The following is a 17,815-nucleotide window of genomic DNA, read 5'->3' as shown; positions in this document are numbered from 1 at the left end:
GAAGAGTCAAACAAAATGTGGAGATAGGCGAGTGGGGTTGGAATTAGACAGAGAGAAAAAGGAAATGTCAAAACATTTAATGAGCAAGAACTATCCCATCCAGTCTGGTGTGTTATGTATAGTTTGGAATAAATGAATGGTAAAGACGGAAGTCTGCAGATCCTTGTGTAAGCAGAGCAGATCAGGGGCATGGGGGGCACATGGATATACATAACATGTACTTATCCATGTAGTGATAGGCAAATGACTAACTGCATGTTAACATCTGCGTAACATTATATAACAATGATCATATAACAATTCCCGGATTTAAGAGATTAGGAAATCATAACTTTTCTTCCAAAGACAGACTTTATACAAAAAAAAAGACTAAGCTTATAAAGTTAAATCTGAACTTTAGAGGTTTTAACATGGGTTGGCCAGGGACTCCTTGGTGAAGTATTTACTTTTTGTATTTGATCTCCCAGTCTCAGCCTTAAACACTTTAGGGTTTGTACCTTTTGCCTTCAGTATGGAGGGGGTTTCTTAAGTCTCTTTCATTAATACTTGGAGTTTGAGAGTCCTATTTACGGTTTGAGAGTCCTATGTACTAAGAAATTACTTGTGTCTGTACTTTTTCATTAAGGGCTCTAGAAGCCTTAAACTTTATTCTCTGGAAATATTTGCAAAGATGACTTAAAGATTGCAAACGATTAAAAGAAGAGAACAACCGCATTGTCCTTCTTGTGCTTACTAAGATTAATATTTCGCAGACTAGCGAAACAATGAATTTTTGTCTGACTAATCCACCTAAACTAATATGCTTACCCATTTCAAATGTTTGGGAATTTCTTTTTAAATAAAATTGTTTACGGCTACTTAGGTTATGTTCTATTTTTATTACACTGGTAAGTTAGAAATTGAATATATAGGACATTATGATTTTGTAAATAGGCATGAATTAATGGGCTAGAATGGATGATTCTTAAAAGAAGGAACTTAAGAAGACTGAAATTAACCCTCTGCTTCTTTTTTCATATTTATTTACATTGTATTTGAATAGAAGTGGAAGCACAATATTTAATTATATACCAAACAATGTATTTAGTTATTTTGTATTATGTTATAAAACAAATTAGGAAATATGCGTTTTATTCTTATTCACAATCCTTTGCCAATTTGCTCTCAAATGAACCCAAATTGCCTATGAGAACTTCTCTTTTTAGCTGAAAGCAATGGTAATTCAGTACAGGTTGGTTACAGAACATAAGATGCTCAAATATTTATAAATCATTGTGATTAGATTACCCAAGGCTCAATCATTCTTGGTTTTAACTAGTTTAGTTGCAGCAAGGCTTGTTACTGAGTTTACTTCCCTTAATATGGGTTTGTCTGCCCATCTACTTTCACTATCTGTATCCTGGTTAGCCCTTATTGTGCATGATAGTTGAACATGTGAAGTGGCACTTCATTTGCTCAGGACTCCTGAATATAGGTAAGGCACTAGGAATTCCCTTTTTTAGTTAAGTAATTACCATATTACAGGGTTAGAAATTTCCAGGAGCAGAGATCTATATAGCTCCTCCTTGCATCCTAGAATAGCCTGGTTAGCATGAAACTAACAGCTAACAGGAGCTACTTTTGACTCCCTGGTCAAAAATGATACGACAAACATACATTGTGTTCTACGGACAGAAATCAGGCAGTGATGGGACAGGAGATGTCCACTTGTAGATCACTTCGGCTTTATTTCTGGTATGGTCCATCAAACACTTCTTACATCACAAGTATGCACAAAACAGGAAGACCCCATCCGGCCACCTAACTTAGCCTAGCTCAACCCCAACTGACACACACACAGAACATTAGTTCAAAAGCCACTCCCCCAACATTCTCTCAGAGAGCATTCTAGCTCCCATTCTAGTGGCCAGCAGGGGAACAAAATAAAACCCAACACATTACGCTTTCTGACAACAAACATGCAAAGCATCCTTCCTCCCACTGTCATATATAACAAGACCCAAGAAACAGAACGGATCAATCCACAGGAGAAACGGCTTGTCCATTTTATGTGGCCAATCAAACACATTTCCATCAATAGTCTCACAATGCTGAGACCACCCACAAGCACACCAGTCTCCTGCCCAGTCAAGGCTAATGTCAGGGAAAGGAATGTGCCACAACGTAATTGTTGAAAGAGATTTTGAAGATCTCTAGATGCCAAGTGCTCAAACATGAACCATACGTAGTACCAGAATACTGAGACAAACTACTACTCGCACCTCCATGTCTAAGCCTGCTTTACTCAAACAAGGACTGCCACACCTACACTCATATGTCCCCACAATACTGTGACAGACCACCTAACAACAGGCTTCCGGCTAAGAAGAGGTAATCGACAGAAAATACTTTAATCTCTGGCATAACTCCATGCTGCACGGTTCCCATTCACTCCCATACTCCTAGGGCGATATTAATTTTGGGAGTTATAGAATGCGTCTAAACGAGCATCGAGATACATCTATAAGACATTTCAATCATAATGGTCAGAAAGTGAATGTCAGAAAAAACTTTATTTCGTGGAAACCCACCATAAAAACATAATATTTACAAATTTCCATTGAAAATAAATGACAATATAGCAGCCTTATTATTATCTTTCTTCTATCTATGTAAAGCAGAAACTCTGTTATATTGGTCCTTACACAATTCCACACCGTTCCACCAATCTGCACCACATTTTGCATAGTTGCCTGCTAGGACCCTCTGGACATTACTGGCTACATGACGTTTGGACACGCCACTCCTTTTCCCCAGATTTCAGCCCTTCACACACAGGACTGTTGTCTGAAATGGAAAAAAACATCAATGTGGTGGTATAAGGGACCAGACAGAGCTCATTTTAAGCATCTCAATGTGAGGAACAAAACTCAAAGGCCTCGAAAACCAAGTTTGAATGGCCCTAGAACGCACTGTTTCCGAGATATTTGCACCGCAACGCTCTGCACCGTGCCAGAGTGAGGAGACTGGTGGGATAGCGCACGAAGGTCCCAGTATGCTGCAGCACGCCAACTCTTGCCTCCCTTGCACGTCTGGAGTATGTCTGCCAGCCACACGCACCCATTCTCAGGGCAGTTCACTTCAGAATGCAAAGCACACAAAGCGATAAGCGACTCGGAACAGCGACCTACAGGATCACTGATTTTCAACAATTGATGAGTGTGTTATGTCTGTCTACAGAACCCATGCTCTTTTTAAAAAATAATTATAGAGTGCAATATAGCTTATGTATACAAAACATGAATGTTTAAGATACCTCTGCAAATAGTGCAACTATCATCATATGTTTGACAGTGTGAATTATCCATAAACAAATAAAATAAATTCTAAATTTCCAAACCTTTGTGACAAAACTATTTACAGCCCATCTCACACATTTATCCTGAAATAATAAGAGAAATAGAAGTGCATGACAACATTGGTTAAAACCTCTTTCTTTTGAAAGGTGAATCAATGTCCTTCTTCTGATAGCACCATAGTTCTGGCTTAAAAACTAAAAAAATCTTTGTCTCATTTTCACTTGTGCAAAGCACGCAACAACTGTCACTCCTTCTAGGACCATTTTCCAGACTTGACTGAAAGAACTAACAAATTACATTTTAAATTAGTTACATAGTCGTAGTGACAGTTTAAATAATTGGCGACATTACACACAGAGTAATTATCACACATGCTCACACCTGGTTTCTCAGTTTCTATTGCACTGAGTTCAGGTACTCCTGCATTGTATTCGGTTTATATATTTAGCATTGCAAAGAATTGCTTCAAGTGTAACATACCAACATTCACGAGTTATGATACTCAGACCTCTTTTACCATATGCTAACGAAAGTATCAAATGAGATGTATGGGTAAAATGAAGGCCCTGTATAATAATCTTTCATTAGTTTTAATGCGTTGTTAGACCACATTTGTATCCATTGTGTAACTAGCGCAATTCTTTTAATATATTTGACATAGCCGAAGCTTGTTTCCAGGTGCACAGAAAGTCACTTCTGCCCGTGGCAACCCTAAAAAATATGAATGTGTTCTATATTTCCTGCAAGGGGGCACAATCTCTGTATCCCATATCTCAGAACCATACGTAGCGAGAGAGCACGCCTTGGCCTTGAACACCAACTTCATAGGGTCCAAAGGCCAAGCACCAAAATATTTAGAAAATTTAAACAAAGCTCTGAAACCTTGTAGCATTAACAAGCCCAGCCTCTCCACATGTTAATGCCATTTTGATGTGTTAGATATCTGAAGCCCTTATTAATGAAATTCTACTTTGTTCTTTAGTTTTTTCCAATTACCATATATGCTGGAATCGATTTTGTTTTCCCCATTACCATCACCTTTGGCTTATTAAAATGTACACTAAAGTCATATTGCACCATATAGTAAATTCTAAGAAGTGCCAAGAAGGGTTTGTAAAGCTTGATGGGTATGTGCAATCAATATGCAGCTGTCTGTATATGAAAAAAAATGTAATATGTCGCCTACCCTGTTTTGGAGTATGTTTTGGTGCTGCCAAAATTGTGCTGCTAAAGGAATAAACTTATGTTGAAAAGAAGGGACTGCACACACCCTTCACACACCCTACAATTGATGGTAAACGTTGTTGTACTCTTCCCCCACGCCAAATTGAACTGTCGCAAAGTTACCTTGATATAATGCAACTAAAAGATCAATCCCCTCACGTGGGACTTTAGGTTCTCTAATGTGTTCCACAAAAACTGTCTTTTAACAGTCAAACTCCATACTAACTTTGATATAGACAAGGAATAAGAGTGTTTTTCCCCAGTACGTATTTTGAGACTGTAAGGTGGAGGTTCAAAATCTGATCATTGATGCCCGGCTCTTCCTGAAACCCACATTGTGTGTTCGGTCCAGTATGTAATTTGTTTCTAATTATTCTTTGTCAGCATATGGTGGTTTTGTTGACACAAATTTGAAACTTGTAAATTTAGTTGGCCTGAATTCGATTGTTGCTGTAAAATATACATACATTTATAAGGGGGTATGATGGGTTATGAGAAGGTTGGTGGGCAGGGTGGAGAGGGGAGGTACACAGCAGCCCGCACCTTTACAATAAAAAAGGCAACGCCTGAATTTAGGATTAACAAATGTATCAGTGTCTGTTGATGAAAAAACATAGAACCCTCCCAATCAGTGTCTGTTACAAAAGTTTATTGTATTACCCTTCTTAAAGGTAGGGACTATGTAGTACATTTGGAGGAGGTGGAAGACATTTTGACTTTTCAGTGGTGTTCATTACTGTAGTTATCAAGAACCCCAACAAAAATCTCAGTGATATTTGAAGCGGTCTACTGGGACACCATTCATGCCAAGACTGCAAATTATGTAAGTAATTTCAGATAATGATTGTTGCAAAGTAACTACCAGACAATCATACCTATATAGTTGGGATGTCCTCAGACTAGGTGTGGTCCCTGCCACTTACCTCACCCTCAAAGTAGGCTCTCATCTCCCTACTGCAGGCTTCGTTATTCCACTCCGCGGCTTATTCATTCTCGGAAACTACTGCCAGGTAACCATTATTCTCTGGATCTATCCCTTACCTTAAAGGAGGGGGAGGGATGATAACGGCCATGGCATTCTCCACCTGTCTCCCTGATGGCTCGATCTCTCTCTCTCTGTCTCTCTCTCTCTCTCTCTCTCTCTCTCTCTCTCTCTCTCTTTCTCTCTCACACCCCCCCCCCCAAATGATCTCCCCCTCTGCCTTTACACCACTTCGTGGTTTTACCTGTCCACAATCCTTTCCATATTCTTATCTATCTCTCGCTCTCCCCGCCCTCCTTTGATCTTACTGGTCTCTTCCACCCAAATAGTCCCCCCCCCTCTGACTTTACACCTCTGCCTAGACTTACCTTTCTCCCTCTCAACAATCCTTCCCCTATTCCTGTCTATCTCTCGCACTGTCTCTCCTCTAAAACCTTCAATTCCCTCCTGCTCTCCCATCTCTGCTACACTCCTAGCTCCCATCACCACACCAGCCCCTACTCCTGTTACCCTTTCACCTCTCACTGCTCTCTCTCGGCCATGCACACAGTCTTATTCACAAATCTCTTCCCTTTTCCTCTACTCTCAACTCCCCCTTTCTACTCGGCTTTCAACTTAGACACACACACACACACTTAGTGTCACCCTCTCAGACCCAACCATACCTTTCACTCTCTATACTCCAGGATGAAATCCTGTGCTTCCTCTGATCCACTTCCTTTGGGAGTGATGAAAGAGGTTGCGGCAGACCTCCTTAGTGAAATTACTGTAGCTGTGAACATCTCCTGCCAGTCGGGACTTATCCCCTCTTAACTTAAGGCGGCCTTGGTCATTCCCTTACTCAAGAAGCAATCTTCGGACCTGGCACTGCCCTCTAATTTCTGACCCATCTCTCTTCTTCCATTCCTGATGAAGCTTCTGGAATCACTGGTCCCCCCTATCCTATCTTCTTTTCTTGAATCATCCAGCTTCCTTCCGTCGGGTTTTCGTCCTGGCAGGGGCACGGAGAATGTCCTTGTCTCTGTCAGGACGATATGGCTAGGCTGGTGGATAGTGGCGGTGTCGGATCCCTGATTCTTTTAGATCTGTCAGCGGCTTTCGATACCGTAGACCACGCCACCTTGCTTTTGCACCTGACCCAGATTGGTGTTTCGGGTCAGGCACTGGCTTGGTTCGTTTCCTTGTTGGCGGATAGATCTCAAACCCTTTCTCTTCGTCCTTTCACGTCTAAGTCCTGTCACCTTAGCTGTGGGGTTCCTCAAGGGTCTGCTCTGTCCCCCATTCTTTTCAACATTTATATCTTCCTGTTGGTGCGCCTCATCAGCTCCCTTGGCGTCAGGTGCTATTCGTATGCTGATGACACCCAACTTCTGATCCGTCTTGACCTCGATCCGACTGTGTTATAGGCGTGCCTACATAAGTGCCTGACGGCCGTGGGGGAGTGGATAGGCCACATCTGGTTGAAATTGAATGGGGTAAAAACTGAGGTGTTGGTGGTGGGTTCTTCTCCTGACCCCTCACTCTGGATCTCTTCCTTCTGGCCCCCCTCTCTGGGCCCACTACAGGTGCCCTCCACTAAAGTACAAAATATCAGACAATCTGTCCATGACTGCCCAGTCTGGGCATTTTCAGTAAAAAATCCTTAGGAAGGTACTCCATATGATCCCTGTCACCCTTCATCCCCCAGTTGTAGCTGCCATGATTCTGAGTAAATTGCAACTCCCTTTACCATGCCCAGCACAAGGGGCTGGTAGGCTGTTTGCAACGTCTTCAGAATATGGCGGCCCGGGTGGCAAAAGGGTCCCCCTGCAGGCCCCATATTACCCCTGTACTGCGCTCCCTACATTGGCTCCCTGAGGCCCAGGGTATTCAATTTAAAACGCTGTGTATCATACATCATGCTCTCCACGATGAAGGTGCTGAGTACCTGCGCACTGAGTTCGTAAGATACATCCCTAACCGCTCTTTGCGTTCTGCTGCTTCTGGCTTGCTCTGTGTGCCTTCCTTACGGCTTTCCCGGGTGGGTGGCCGGGCATTCTCAATTGCTGCAGCACTACTGTGGAATACCCTACCACTATCGGTGAGACTTTTATCTAATCACCTGATCTTCCAGAAAGCCTTAAAGACCTTCCTGTTTTGATTCAGCTTTTCTTTCGTTGCGGTCTCTCTCCTTGTTTGGCTCAATGGCCTCCTCTCCTCTCTAGCGCCATGATGCCTTCGGGTGACCGTGCGGTCCATAAAATCCCATAACATACTCCAGCAGTCTCCTCCACCTGGTACACCCTCCTTGCTCGTCTATTGATCCCCCCCCTTTTCTTCTCCTGACCTCACACCAACACCTTTCACAATCTTCTGTACTTGCCTTTTATAGCCCTTTGTACGCTGTTGTGGGGTTCCTCCCGGATTCCAATGGCCCTCCATGTCACATGCTCTCCTTGGCCAATCCCTGGCTAATCTATTCCCCTGGGGGTTTTGCCTTCCCCTGGAAGGCTTTAAGAAGTCTTCTAGCCCCACTCCCTTTAAGTCTCCATTTATGTGATGGCAGGGTTCTGCTCTGGCTGCTCGTTTTCCCTGTGGTTAATCTCATGTGCTCGTGACTTTTGTTTCCAACAGGGTTTGGCGAGGATGTATATGTCTTCTCCTGCTCCCATGCAGTCTCTTTTCACTCCATTAGTTTTCTGTTGCCCCACCATTTTCCTAGGGTCCGTCTGGGGTCGGGTGTTGAGTGTCTTCTCTTTTGAGCAGGGAAAATACCACTCCATTCCATTTCTGGTCTCTACTCCATTGCCCTGGTTCCAGGCCACGGTTTTCCCTGGTTGCGCAAAGGTGCATTGTGGGAACTGCGGTTCTGAAAATGAAATATACCTATATCCCTGCACATGTTCATGCACTCTGGGGTTTAGTGACTAGATTCCCTCTCATCTCCTCACCTCTCTTGACCGAATCACATCCCTGACCCTGTCACGTCTTAGACAGCACCATCATGTTGTCTTAAATAAATGGTATGTCTGATGGATTGTGTGCTAAATGTGTATATCAAGGTAAAATGTGATACCCTGCCAAGCCCACTACATTGATAGACTGATGGGGATAGTTTCCCTTTACACCCCGTATATCCATCAATTATCATTCACATGTTACTAAAATTAAAATATTTGCAATGTCCAGATGTGGGTACTTAACAAATGGAAAACAGGAATAAAAATGTACAACTTTTCAAATATTTTACATATCAGTTATCATTCACATATTACTAAAATTAGAATGTTTGCAATATCAAGAAGTGGGTACATAAAGCATGAAAAGCAGAAATAAAAAAAAAAACACAAGAAGGTTAAATGCATGTATACCTGCATCTGCTTCTCAACCGTACACAAAATTTGTGGCCGTGTTAATATTTCAACCTTTTTACTGACTGCATTTATGCACTCCACACCTCGGAGGCAAATCACAGCCCCCTATGTGATCATTCTATACAGATAGGTAAAATCATTTATAAGTATTGCACTATAGCAATTTGCACTGTTGGCCGCGGATTTGAGAATAAAAATTGCCATGTATGATTTCGACCTAGATAGCTTTGCGAGGAAAGTAGTCTCTTAAAGCATCTTTCTCTGACCATTCTTAATGCCATACACTCCACTGAAGAGATGCTGAAGAGTTTCCTTTTGATTTCGATCTAGACAATATCTACAATAATTTTGTTCAGGCAACAACATGTTTCTTCTGCACAAGACATCACGTGTGTTCCATAGGTTTAATCTAAACCTCAGCTATTTTGTTGGGGGAGGGACATTTCCGCCATGACTCCGTACCTTTTTAGAGCCAAACAGAAAGCTATTATAATCTTTAGATAAAGTACATTTTGTTAGATTGTCCACCCAATCCTGTTGAAAGATTTTCGTTTTAGCCCGATCTGGATTAGTGATCAGGTCGTCTATGGTGACCTCTGCATCAGCTAAACTGTTCAGTACATGATGGCGCCAGGTGACTGAAAACCTGTTCTTAGAAGTGAGCAAGTAATGCGCTATTACTGACAAGATGGTGCTATTTTCTAATCCCATCAGACATTTTCGAAGTAAAGCGCATTGTTTCCAAGTTACCTGCGAGTATAACGACAAAACACCTAGTTCATGACGTATCAGGGCTATCGGAGTGCTGCCAGGTAGATGTAATATCTGTTTCCAATAATTAGACTCAAGGAGATCCCAGAATGCACGTTTTTTTGGCATAGTGCCTTCTGCGCCATAAAACATGATGGGGCTAACCTTCATTTTATAAAACACAATATTTTTCAAAGAAAATGTTCCAAACTTTTTGGTTAAAATTTTTCGTTTGAGAGATTAGTGCTTGAAGCTTATTTTTGAGTTCAAGTACATCCTGCTGCACGGATTTGGCCTGCTGAATCATTACACCTAGATATTTGTATTGAGGGACGATGGATAGTTCACAGTCCTGCAAGTGCCTGTGTTTTATTGTGTTCCGCGTATTATTGCAGACTACAATTTGTGTTTTCGTTATGTTATGGCTAAGTTGTTGGAGACCCTTTGGAGTTTGTGGTAGGAGGACCAAATCATCCGCATATAATATATAGGGAATTTTTTGGTCTCCTAATCTGGGGGGGGGGTCGCCATCGCAATTTGTGAACGAAGCTCAGATGTCCAATATGAAAAAATTGAACAAAAACAAAGCTAGTGCACAACCCTGATCCAGGCCTCTGTGCGTAGCAATTATAGGGGACAATTTGCCATCAAGGGTTACTCGCACTCGCATAGTAGTATTCGTGTGAAATAGCATTAGCAAAGAGATTAAAGAATTAGGGCAGTCATAATATTTCAACTCACTGAATAACAATGCCCTGTCTACAGAGTCAAATGCGGCTCTGAAGTCAAGGAAAACCCAAATAGAGCGCCTGACCTCTAGCAGCATAAATCAATTGAATCATGGTTAGGGCTAATATGTTTGGGATAGTGCCCACACACTTAACAAAGCCTGCTTGTAAGGGGCCCGTGAGTTTTTTAGCTGTAGCCCACGTATTTAGCTCTCTGAGGATTAGTCGGCAGAACATTTTTCCCGGTATTTCCAGGAGTGAAATGGGTCGGTAACTAGCTGGAAATTGCTGGTCTCCTTTTTTGTAAATGGGTACCGTGATGGCTTGTGTCCACATCCTGGGTAAGGTCTGTGTATGATTTACAGCTGAAAAAATCTTACACGGTATAGATGACCAAATCTCTGGGTGTGTTTTTAGTGCATGGTTGGAGAAACCATCCGGCCCGACTGCCTTAGAGTTGCTAGATGTTTTAATAAGATGTAAGATATTGGATTGATCAGTTGCTAGATGGAAGTCAATTGGTATTTCTAATTGCTCTAGGGCCTTGCTGCCCTTAGCCACCCCATACAGCTTTGTAAAATGTGATACCCAAAGTTGCATATTCACCGAAGTGGATTGCATTGCTATTTGGGGACCTACTATTGATTGATTCATGACTGCCTACATTTTCGCGATATTTTTATTTGCTAAGATCTTTAGCATATTAGCACCATCTTGTTGAAAGAGGAGTGCTCTATGCCCCTTAATCCAATTTCTATAACTTGTTTTGATCTGTTTTGCTACAGCCATCCTGCTGGTGGGAGGACAAAGTGCGAGCTTTTGTAATTCAGAGCGATACTGCGATTTTCTTAGTCTTACTGCATTATCGTAGCTGTGCAAATGGCGCACTGCTGGCTTTGTTTGTTTTCCCCTGTTGGAATGCCTGAATTACATCACAGTATACAATCCCCCATGTCATTGCTTATACCACCCTGAGTTAAGAGACGATTAAAATGCGCCAAATCGTCCTCCTACCATCAGAGACGGTTCCCACCAGCATTCACCACCAAACAACCCTGTGAGGGTTCAATTTGGGCCACTCCACTTGCCACCCTGGCTCCCCACTCCACCATGAGGATGTTATGCTCACTCAATTCGGATTTAACCACACAGAATGTTTTCATAGCAGGCCACAATTCAGTGTTCACATATATGTAGTTGATTATTGATGTACTATCCCCCTTGTGCCAGGTTGCCGTTGGGGGTATATCAGAGGCGAAGGCACCATTGAGCACATATAAACCTCTAGAATTCACCAAAAGGTTCCATTTACAGTGTCTCACTATGTTGCGTCGCTCCATGTCAGCAATGCAATTTAAGTTTAAGTCTCCAGCCAAAATGAGGTAATTGATGTTTTGTTCTTCTGCCACTATGTTCAACAAAGCGGTCAAGTCTCTGAAAAACCAATAACAATGAAGTCCAAACTGCTGGTAATTTGATTTCAAAATTGTTTACATAGTAATTTGAATAGGAGGTGTATCTTTGAAACATAATATTCATCATAATTCAAAATGTTGTTTTTTATGACACCATCTCGATTGCTTTTTAGAGTCTGTTATAGCCACTAAATTGTTGTTCAAGTGATATCGTATTCGATACACTTCCTATTCAAATTACTATGTAAACAATTTTGAAATCAAATTACCAGCAGTTTGGACTTCATTGTTATTGGTTTGTCATAGTCCCGCCCCACTGCTGTGTTTGGGACACTCCCATATTTTTGTGTCAAGTCTCTGAAAAACAAATCTGATAACACTATCGGGTTCCAGTATATGTTGAGGATAGCATACTCCTCTTCCAGGCACAACAATTGGATCAACAACATGTACTTGTTAGGAGCAGCCCAGAATGTAAATGACAAACACTTCCCCAGTTTCACAGCCGTCAGCAGGCCAGAGGTTGGTCTGCCCGACAAGGATTTGGAAGCGGGATTTAAGTGAATTTCATGATTGTCCCAGATTGGGGGACAGGTGAGCCAAGACTCTTGCAAGAGCACTATATCGCATTTACTTAGGTTACTTTGATCGTTATTAAGGAGATGTTTGAAACCTCTTGTGTTCCAGCTTAAAAGAGACATTTGACCCACACCAAATTCTAAATCTAGTTAATCTCGGTTGTGCTCAAGCTTACATTTGCATTGCATATCAGTTTGTTGGAGCTTTTTCACAATCATGGGCCGAGTAAGATTCGCTTTTGGTGGACCCCCTTGCTTCGTTTCATAATGCTGGGCTCTCCACGCTCCTGGTTCTATGGACAGGGTGAAGCCTAACCAGTACAAGGCATCTTTTGCCTGCCAAATTAGATTCTGGACCACCCTTGAGTGCATCCACAATATAACTGAATTCAGATCTTTGTTGCTGATGAATTCCACCAAAGCCAGATCTGAAGAAACAAAATCCTCCAGCTGTTGTACATCAAACAATAGCCATTACAGCTGTCGGATTTAGGTCATATTGAGTAAGTGGGGGGCTACATGCCAATATTAGAAAGTATTCAGCTGGGGGCTTCTTGAGGAGTTACACTACACTCTTAGGACTATCACATTTAAGTTTACTGTTCGATTCAGAATGGACCTTTTGTGAGTTTTGAACAGGAAGATTTCCTAGGGCGCTCTCAATTAGGCACAAGATAGAACTAGAGAGCTCAGGTGGCATTGCGCCGATATTAGGTTGCGCCTGCAGGACCTGAGACGGATCGGTGCTACTAGATGGAAGCGTTATACTTGCCAAGTTGCTCATCAACCCAGGGTCCTGAGTCTTCAATGCTGGAGATATCCCTTGTGGAAGTGTGTGTATCTTTGCACTATTTTGCCCAACATCCGGCTCCTGATATTTCTCTTTGATTATTACTACAGTCACACAGCGGCTTATCCATGTTAGGCTAAGGAATATGATTTACAGGGAGGATAAGGCGAGGTGGTGCTTGCCCCGCCATGTAAGCATCTACTGCTTTACGAATTTCAGCTCTGTATGCCATGAGTAGTCTCGTTTGTAACACTAGTGAGTGTAGTTGATAATGAGACCTTTCCAAGTTCAATCGACGCCTTGCTTGTTGGATTAGAATCTGAGGTGGTGTGATGCCTTATTTCTTCCATTAAAGCATCCAAAGGCAGATAATGCATGGCCTGCACCGGATTGAATGTGGCAAGCCCATTTGTTCTTGCTTGCATTTGTTGACAATATTTATTCTTTATCGCTTAGGAGACCATCAGGGTGTTTCTCTTTGGAATCGAAATGGCCTTGAAGAATTATTTTGAGGAGGCCTTCCCTATGCTCTTGGGAGCTTGTTGGTTTTTCTATAGTTTTGTTAAGGCCAATTTCTTTTTTTTTTTTAGCTGGCCCCCCCCCCCCCCCGGTGTAAGGATAGTATCGTTTTTTTTATTTTTCCCACTTGAGCTGTTGTCTGCTATGGCTAAGTGTGGGGTTACACTCTTCCCATCAGATGTCGAGTCGACATCTATAACATCATAGATTATTTTCTCAATACATGGTGACGGCAGCGGAATTTCTTTTTGCCCCTTAGGTAGTGAGATTGCTTTTGGTGACTGCGCCATAGGCAACTGGGTATTTGTTTGGCATGCTACAGAGGTTTCAACGACTTTGGGGCTTATGACTGGATGTTTCATGGTGCTTTGAGATTCCAAATGAGAGGGCCGAGAAATTTGCCATATAAGAACTTTTTGTAAATTTTCCCCTTGAATATGTCGTTTTTGATCACAGGCTTGGAAAACATTCCCCAAAGCCTGGATTGCAAGATTCATTGCTTGCAATGTCACTTCTAGAAATGTGTCAGAATGATAAACAATCATAGTTGTGTTTGTGTTATGAGTGTTAGTCTGAAGTCTAATCAGCGACAAGTACTGAGTTGAAGAGATCGATTCTACAGTGCTGTGACTTGCCTCGGAGAACATAACTGGCGAGCCTGGTAGGTTTTCCGACATCAAATTGTTTGAAAACACTGAGTCACTGGCCTCTAGATCAATGACTGCTTCATCAGTTACAATGTTATGTTATGTTATTTTGCATTTATATAGCGCCTTATATACCATTGGTATGGTCTGAAGGCACTGGTAGGTTGAACGCCCTTGGGAACCGAAGTTCAGATCAGTAGAGAGAGTAGAGAGAGTCAACGGTGCGTGTGAGCACCGGCTATGTGTGCAGCTGGTGCGGTATTCATGTAATAGCTGCTTCTTAGCAGTAGGTGTGGTGTTTTGAGAGATCAGGAGTATGTGTTTGTTCTGGCAAGATTTATCCAGACCGAGTGGGGCTGCGTTAGGCCGGAGGAGAACGCCTGGCTGGTGGGGGTGTAACCAGCAGTGTTTTACTTAGAATGCTGTGGAGTATGCAGCAGATGTTAGTATGAGAACAGTTATACCGAATGGTGTCATAGTATCTCTGCGTTCTAGTTGAGTGGTGGTGTAGAGGGGAGAGTAAGCGTGGTGGTGTGATATGATGTGTTATATGCTCTTTCTAAGCGTTCTCTGCATTCCGAACCATATTATATACGTCATGCAGTTCTATGCGCTCCATTCCCTTCCATGCACTCCTATCCCTACCATGCATCCCAATCTGCGCCACACTCTCCGGTTCGCTCGATGCACTCATGCGCTCCAGACCGCCCTGGGCACTCTATTCCCCATGGGCGTTCTAGTCTGCCCCATGTATGCACTCTTGTCTGCTCCACGCATGCACTCTTGTGTGCGCCACGCATGCGCTCTTGTCTGCCCCACACACTTCATTTCACTCGTTCAATTCACTCAATGCATTTAGTATCTCTACGCAACTTGTCCGCTCTAGCAACAGGTCAGTTCCACTCTGGGCACTCGTTCACTCTAGGGACGCGTTCGCTCCAGGCCCTCGTCCTCTTTATGCCCTCATACACACTATGCATTCACCTGTTTTGCTCACTCAGCCCCTCTACGCACCCAGCACCTTTTACGCACCCCTTTTTCATATGCCCTCTTTCGCTCATATGCACTCATCTGCTCAATATACTTGTCGGTCCTACACACTAGTCTGTTCTATGCAGCCTCCACTCTATACGTTCTTCTGCTTAGCTCATCCATCCCGCTCCGCTCATCCATCAGTTCCCGCACTCATCCGTTCTACGCACTCATCAGCTCTGCATGCATTCCGCACTAATCCGTTCTACATGCTTATCCGTTCTGTGCACTCACCCGGTCTATGTAACTCCTCTTCTCTAGGCATTTGTCCGTTTTATCCCTTCGTATGCATCATACCTTGATCTGCTCTACACATTATTCCACCCTACGCAATCACGTGCTCTCCGCATTTGCCCGCTCCCCGAACTCACCAGCTTCCGCACTTGCCCGCTCCCCGAACACACCAGCTTCCGCACTCATCTGCCCTCCGCACTCATCTGCCCTCCGCACTCATCTGCCCGCCGCGCATTCAACAGCAATATGCACTCATCAGCCTTATAAAATCATTCGCTAATACGCAGTAATCCTGTTCCATTTATTCGTCTGCTCTCAACTCTCACCTGCTTTATACCTTCATCCGCTCTGTACGCCCATCCGCTCTATACACTCAGGCGCTCTATTCACTCAGGCGCTCTAGACACTCGGGCGCTCTATGAATTTATCCCCTCTTCATACCCAACGGCTCAACCTGATCATCCATTCTATACACTCATCCAGTATACATATTCATTTGATTTATGTGCTCATTCAAATTATATAGTCATCTGTTCTTCCACTCGTACGTTCATCCACTCAACGCATTCATCTGGTCCACACGCTTCATCTATTCTAACTATTTCACCCACGCCATTCATTTTGTTCGCTCATCTTGCATTATGTCCATTTCAGGAGTTTAAGTCTCTTTACTGTTTCCGTATGATTTATTCTTATTAGCCACTTCATTGTTTAGATCTGTTTTATTCGGTTAGTTCTGATTGTCCTTTTAGTTTATTTTATTTTATTTTAGGGGTTTACTGGCTGTCAATTTCTCGCATCATTGAGATGCTGTTGATCTGTTTGGGTTAGTTTGGTGTAGGTTGATTTTAGTGGAAGAGCCAGGTTTTCACAGTTTGCAGAAAGACGTTAAGTCCTCAGTTAGGCGGATGTGGGGTCGGAGTGAGTTCCATAGCGTGGGGGCTAAGGCTGAGAATGATGATCCGCCTAACCTGACTGAGTTTGTCTTAGGTATGACTAGGAGGCCGGCTGAGCTTGATCTTAAGGTGCGTGGGGGGAGATAGGGTTTTAGCTTGTCTTGAAGATATTGAGGTCCGGTTTTATGCATTGCTCGATGGGGGATGCATAAGGTTTTGAAAGTCACCCTTCGTGCTACAGAAAGCCAGTGCAGCGTCTTAAGGGCTGGGGAGATGTGATCTATTGGGCCGAGCGTAAGTAGCATTTTGGCTGCCGCGTTTTGCGCCCTTTGGGGTTTATTCAGTTGGTAGGCGTGGATTCCGTGGTATAGGGGGTTTGCGTAGTCCAGTCTTGATGTAACGATTGATTGAACCGAGGAGAGTCTGTTGGGAAAGGAGAGATATGGAAAGATGCGCCTAAGGGTTTTAAGGTGGTAGTGGCAGGACTTTGAGACGTTGTTGACTTGGCGCGAGAGTGTTAGGTCAGAGTCAAGGGTGCATCCAAGATTTTTCACTGAGTTGGAGGGGGTCGGTGAGTTGCCCATGGCGGGTGGCCAGGGTAGTGGGTGCGGAAGGAGATCGGAGTTGCCACAAACCATAATTTCCGTTTTGGAGGGGATTAACAAGAGGTGGCTTTGGGTCATCCAGAGTTCTATGTCAAGGAGGCAGAAGGCCAGGTCAGGTCGGGAGTTGGGTTTTGAGTTCAGGAGTTTTAGAATTAGTTGAGTGTCGTCGGCTTAGTTGTAACACAGGATGTTGTGTGAACGAATTATTGGTGGGAGGGTGATCAAGTAGAGGTTGAACAGGAGGGCGGATAGGCATTCCCCCTTTGGGACTCCCGTGTCGACCGGTCGGGCTTGAGTGGTATAGGTGGAGAGTATCGTTATTTGGTACCTGTCTTTGAGGAATGAAGCTATCCATTTAAGAGCGGTTCCACAAATTCCTAGGGAGTGGAGGCGGGCTAGGAGGATTGAGTGATTGATTTTGTTAAAGGCAGCGGATAGGACAATGTCAAGGATGGGGTTCTTTGGATTGCAACTCTTCCCTGTTAGGGGCACTCTATTGAGCATTTCCGTGTCCGATATAGACACATCGTTTTGGATGTTTACCGGAGAGCATCCAGTTGCATTAATTGCCGGTGGCGTTGGATGAGGGGCGTCTCTACCTATCTTTGAAGTGTTAAGCCTCAAGTTCCGTGATTCTCTAATATCTGAACGGACTTCACCCTCAGTTGCCTTTTTCACCCTATGAACTGAGAGCGTGCCGTTACAGAATAGTCTAATATCGGAG

At 43.3% G+C, this 17,815-nt stretch overlaps 1 protein-coding gene across 6 annotated transcripts in view; it reads left to right on the top strand.

The window, feature by feature from the left end:
- The window catches only part of NCOA1 (nuclear receptor coactivator 1), a 1,575,181-nt gene that overhangs the window by 1,100,306 nt on the left and 457,060 nt on the right, over positions 1-17,815 (top strand). The window lies entirely within an intron of this gene.

The sequence above is a fragment of the Ambystoma mexicanum genome, chromosome 4p (genome assembly GCF_040938575.1).
Source record: "Ambystoma mexicanum isolate Mex_15411 chromosome 4p, UKY_AmexF1_1, whole genome shotgun sequence".
NCBI lineage: Eukaryota > Metazoa > Chordata > Amphibia > Caudata > Ambystomatidae > Ambystoma > Ambystoma mexicanum.
The sequence above is the reverse complement of the archived record's forward strand: the minus strand, read 5'-3'. Positions and strand labels throughout refer to the sequence as shown.